Raw genomic sequence first — 6051 nt, 5'->3', positions numbered from 1 at the left:
AAAGTTTCATTAGAATTGCAAACTCTTTAATTAAAATTTCTAGAAAATATTTTGGTATGCAGATCATTTCTAGAAATGAAACTTTGTGGTATTTCTTTAATTTTTGCACAAAGTTTGAAATAATGACCTCACTTTTATAAAAAAACATAAGCGAAAAAATTTTAAATGAAAAACAATGGGAATATTATATAAAGATTTACACAATTTTAAGTGTGAGTCACTATACTTATTTATTCCTTTTTACCTAAATAGTCAGTAAATTTGTACTCAGTGAGAGAATGGAAGTATGCATATGTTTGAATTATACATTCTAAAATAATAAATTGCTAATCATTAAAAAAAATTTCAAATCCTTTTTTATTTCCAGGTAGCTTTAAAATAAAATCTTAATACTTCATCATAAAGTTTCAGTTTGCATAAGTAAACATCGTCAACAAAGGGCATAACCACCCCACAGTAAAACGATCCCCTTCAAATTTATTTTTTAACGCTACTGATGATACGTCAAATTTGCTTGAATGTATTTGTCACATATATTCACAGATACTAATACATGGAAAACTTGCGCATGCGCAAAACGTACATTTGTCTCAAATCTATCTCCCTTTGATTGCTGAATCCAAACACATTGCGCAGATAGGTTACTGCCAATATAGAAGTATTACATATATGGTAGATATGTATTACTAATTTTCCTTCCAAACTAACAAAAATACAAAAATCCTTAAAAATTCGAAAATTCATGTTTTTATGACAGGCTAGATTTCAATGTCCTCAACTGTATATTGAAAACACAAATGTCATTTGACTTATGGCATGTGAATTTGTGGTTGCCACATCCAACAAATTGTACTTATTGATCAATATTATTGAAGATTTGACGAAGATTTAAGTTAAATCTACTGCCTTTCGAGATTTAATTTTATATGGTAATCTCAAAAGATTTAACGTCAAATCTCGTCAGAGGGCTAAATCTTCATTAAATCTCACAATGGAGACATAGTATTACCATATCACTTTCAAAATTGCATCAAGCCATTCAGGTCGATCTGTGCCCAATGCAGACGGCGCGGTAAAATTAAAACTGAGTTGTCAAACTACCAAATGACAGCTGATGTTAAGACAGCGACGGTAAGCATTCCCACGACAGCCGGTTCTACGTACCGGAATGACTCGGGTTTTACCCGACCAAGGGCTGTTGTTTCGGCGATCTAACCCCGTTTAGGTCGGCGAAGTATCTCAGAAGTTGTTCGTCCATAGGGCTAGATTCGCTACGTTTTCTCCTACTCAGGGCTGGCATCGAGTCAAACCCAGGGCCAGAAACCTACACCTTCTGTGCATGCCAGAGACGACTACACCACAACTCCACCTCTGTCAAGTGCAATGCTTGCGAGGGGTGGAGTCACCTCAGAGTCTGCTCAGGACTACGGACACATCGGCAGTGGACCACGTCTTTTGTGGCCCCCGTTGCTCTAACAGAGCAGCCTCCACGGCTAACCCCAGTCCACCTGAGCAGTCCCACACAAACACCGCAGCACAACAACATAACACAATAGACCACACCACAACGGCTACAGACCACAGAACACACACAACCACACCACCACCCACACGCCGCCGCCAACAACTCCTGGTTCATCCTACAATCTGCACGGTATGTCAGACCAGGATATTCCGTAATATGACATCAGTCAAATGCAACACCTGCCTTGGCTGGTGCCACTTTAGGGCATGCTCAGGTCTGCGCACCACGCGAGATTGGACGAGGAACTTCGAGGGCCCGTGCTGCGCTGCTCGGTCGCAGACCTCAACTGCGACGCCTCCCGCCACCACCACAGGGCGGCAACCACCTCAGCAGCGCACACAACCAACTGCGGCACGACCACACACATCCCTCACACCCTGCATAACTACACGTCTCCCGAACCACATGAAGCTCTTTCAATTTAACTGTAACGGGATACAAAGCAAAATCGAGGAGATAACCATCTTCATGGGAAGGCATGGCATATTAATAGCTGCGGTCCAAGGGACGACGTTGCACAGCAATTCAACACTGTTGAATTGTGCCGGGTACAACGTGCACCGTCGAGATCGCGAGCGGGATAATGGTGGAGGCTTAGCGTTCATTACCCACCACACCGTGCAGTATCGTCTCATCGAAGGAGACATCGACCGCAGGGATACCACCCTAGAATGTCAGGGCATTGCTATCCGGTCAGGCGATGTTGAGCTCGAAATATTTAACATGTATATACGTCCTGTCACCTGCTGCCCGGTAGGATATCACCCTGATATAGGTGCGCTCCTCAGAGGTGAAAACCGTATGGTAGTAGGCGACTTTAATGCGCACCACGACCTTTGGCACTCAAGCCTGTCAAACGATCGTAGGGGAACTGACTTGACTGAGCAGATAGACGATTCGACATTCTGCACAGTGAACGACGACGCATCCACCAGGATTAGGGGCAGCTGCTGCAGCTCGCCAGACATAACAATAGTCAGCGCTGGTCTGATAAATAGCATATCATGGCGACCTATGCTGACTTTGGCATCAGACCACCTGCCCATAGTCATCTCGATCGATAAACCAACCGACTTTGCTTCCGCGGAGCACCGAACATATATCAACTTTTCAAAAGCTGATTGGAAAGGCTTCGCGGAATTTACTGAAAACACCTTCGCTGCCCTCCCCAAACCAACCGACGTCCACCTTGGTGAACGTAAGTTCCGCAGGGCTGTCACCGCTGCTGCAGCCCGCTTCGTACCGGCAGGATGCATCACCGACCCAATCCCAAATTTCCCTGCAGAAGCGGCTGTTCTAACCGATGAGCGTGACAGCCTTCGTCAGGCCGATCCCGGAGATCCCCGTATCAGGGATCTCAACGCGGAGATCCGGCAACTAGTAAACGTACATAAGCGAAAGAAGTGGGAGGAGCATCTGAAGACCTGTAACTTCACCTCTGGTGTGAGTAAGCTTTGGTCAACCGTGAGGTCACTGTCCAATCCGACGAGGCACGACAACAGAGTCGAAATTTCTTTCGGCGACCATGCTTCGTCGGACCCGGAGCGATGCGCGAGCTATTTTAGCCGGTAGTTCATACTGCATCCTCCGGTGGACAAAGCCAAGCGTCGAGTGACCAGAAGGCTGCACAAACTGCCAACAACCTGTGCCCCCCTTGCTTTCACTTGCGGTGAAGTTCAGGTGGCCATCGGGAAGGCGAAAGCCTCCAAAGCCATGGGTCCCGACGGAATATGCATGCTGATGCTGAAAAATTTGGGTCCTGCGGGGGTAGCGTACCTAACGGAGGTCCTCAATTTGTCCATGGCCACTCTCATCATCCCAGACATCTGGAAGGTGGGGAGAGTGCTCCCACTGCTCAAACCGGGAACACCCGCCAACATAGGAGAGTCTTATCGTCCGATAACACTCCTTTCCCCGGTAGCGAAGACACTAGAGGCCTTGGTACTCCCGTATTTCACAAACCACTTGACCCCAGCGAAGCATCAGCATGGTTTCCGTAAAGTGCACAGTACAACAACAGCACTTAACGCCATAAACACTCAGATAACTCGTGGCCTTAACCGTAAACGTCCCTGTGAGAGAACGATTCTAGTAGCTTTGGACCGGTCAAAGGCTTTTGACACTGTCAGCCATTCCACGCTACTAGAAGATATAGAGGCTTCCTCTCTCCCACAGAGGCTCAAACGGTGGTCGGCAAATTATCTAAGTGGTCGACACTCGTCGGTAATGTTTAGAGACAAATCGAGCAAACTTAGGTAAATAAAACAGGGGGTTCCACAGGGAGGTGTCCTTTCCCCACTACTGTTTAACTTTTACATTTCAAAGCTCCCTCAACCACCAGAGGTAGTCTCGATTGTCTCTTACGCCGACGATTGCTCGATCATGGCGACCGGGAATGGAATTGATGACCTGTGTTCGAAAGTAAACGGTTATCTCTCTGAACTTTCTCGCTTCTTCACTCCGAAGTGTCTAGCCCTCTCACCTACGAAATCCTCCGCGACCCTTTTCACAACCTGGACGAAGGAGGTCAGGCTACCGCTAGGAATTCACGTCGATGACACACCAATTCCGACGGTGAATAATCCTAAAATTCTCGGAGTAGCATTCGACATCCTGCTCTCCTTCTCTGCGCACGCAACCGCTATTGTCAGTAAAGTACAGAGCCGCAACAAAGTCCTCAAGTCGCTAGCCGGCAGTACTAGGGGCAAAGACAAAGAAACGTTGCTGGCAACATACAAGGCAATAGGCCGGCCGGTTTTAAACTACGCAGCAACAGTGTGGTTGCCGGGGACTAGTAGGACGCAGTGGACGAAGCTACAGACGGTACAAAATACAGCACTCAGGACAGCGACTGGATGCCTCCTGATGGCACCAGAACACCACCTCCACGACGAGGCGAAAATGCTCCCAATTAGGGAGGACAACACGATGCTCTGCAAGCAGTTTTTTGCTGGGAGCCACAGATGTGGCCACCCAAATAGACAGCTGCTTGCAGAGGAGCCCTCGCCGAGGCACGTCAGGAGGCATCTATATGAACTGACGGACGAAGTCCAGAGTCCAGTTCTTTGGGCTGCCGTTAGTGGAACTTGACGACAACGACTGAGATATTAGCCTATCTGGGCGGGGTTGTTGTAGCCGCTACAACAACAACAACAACAGCGACGGTAAGAAATTCGGCAAGACAGATATGGTTTAAAAGTGGAAATTTGCGGTTTTCACCTGACATTTGTCTTAATACAGCTTTTTTAACAGAATCTGTAGAAGGTGGAGACGTGTAGTAAGAAATTCGGCAAGACAGATATGGTTTAGCAGTGGAAAATCGCAGTGATATTTCTGTCTTACCACAGCTTTTTATACCTTTCATGAGCATGAAATGGTATTATAACTTTGATCCGATGTTTGTAAGTACCAGAATAAGAAGAGATAGACCCATTAAAATGTATACCTAAATGATCAGAACGGCGAGCTGAGTCGATTTAGCTATGTCCGTCTGTCCATCTGTCCGTCTGTCTGTCTGTCTGTCTGTCCGTCTGTTTGTATGCAATCTAGTCTTTCAGTTTTCGAGATATCCGGATCAAATTTGGTAGGTGGGTGTATTTTTATAATGTATTAATCATTTGTCGGAACCGGAAGAATCGGACCACTATAACATATAGCCCCCATACAACTGATTGTTCAGATATGAGATTTTTCGTTATAACTTCTCCATTTATGCAGCTGGGAACATGGCATTCCGCAATATTTCCATCCATTATCAAAAACATGCTTACAGTGAAAATGGCGAAGATCGGGTCGCTATAACCTATAGCCTCCATACAACCGATTGTTCAGATTCGAGATTCTTTGTTATAACTTATCCATTTATGCAGCTAGGAACATGAAATTTTGTATTACTTCTACCCATTATCAACAGAAAACTTAGAGTAAAAATTACAAAGATCGGGTCACTATAACCTATAGCTCTCATACAACTGATTGCTCAGATATAAGATTTTTCGTTATAACTCTTCCATTTATGTAGCTAGACACATGAAATATTGCACTGTTGTCACTTACTATCAAAAGAATACTTTCAGTGAAAATGGCGAAGATCGGGTCGCTACAACCTATATCCACCATACAACTGATTTTTCAGATATGAGATTTTTTGCCATAACTTCTTCATTTATACAGCTAGAAACATCAAAATTCGCACCGTTTTCACTCATTACTAACAGAATACTTACAGTGAAAATAACAAAGATCGGGTCACTATAACATATATCTCCCATACAACTGATTGTTCAGTTATGAGAATTTTCGTTATAACTCCTCCATTTATGCACCTAGGAACATGAAATTTTGCAATACTTCCACCCATTAACACCAGAATATACAGTGAAAATAACAAAGATCGGGTCACTTTTACATATAGCTCCCATACAACTGATTGTTCAGATATGCGATTTTTTGTTATAACTACTCCATCTATGTAGCTCGAAACATGAAATTTCGCCCTATTTTCACTCATTATCAACAGTTTACAA

Source organism: Rhagoletis pomonella, unplaced genomic scaffold (genome assembly GCF_013731165.1).
Source record: "Rhagoletis pomonella isolate Grant_MI unplaced genomic scaffold, Rhpom_1.0 Rhpom_scaffold_00004, whole genome shotgun sequence".
Classification (NCBI taxonomy): domain Eukaryota; kingdom Metazoa; phylum Arthropoda; class Insecta; order Diptera; family Tephritidae; genus Rhagoletis; species Rhagoletis pomonella.
This window is presented reverse-complemented; position numbering follows the sequence as displayed.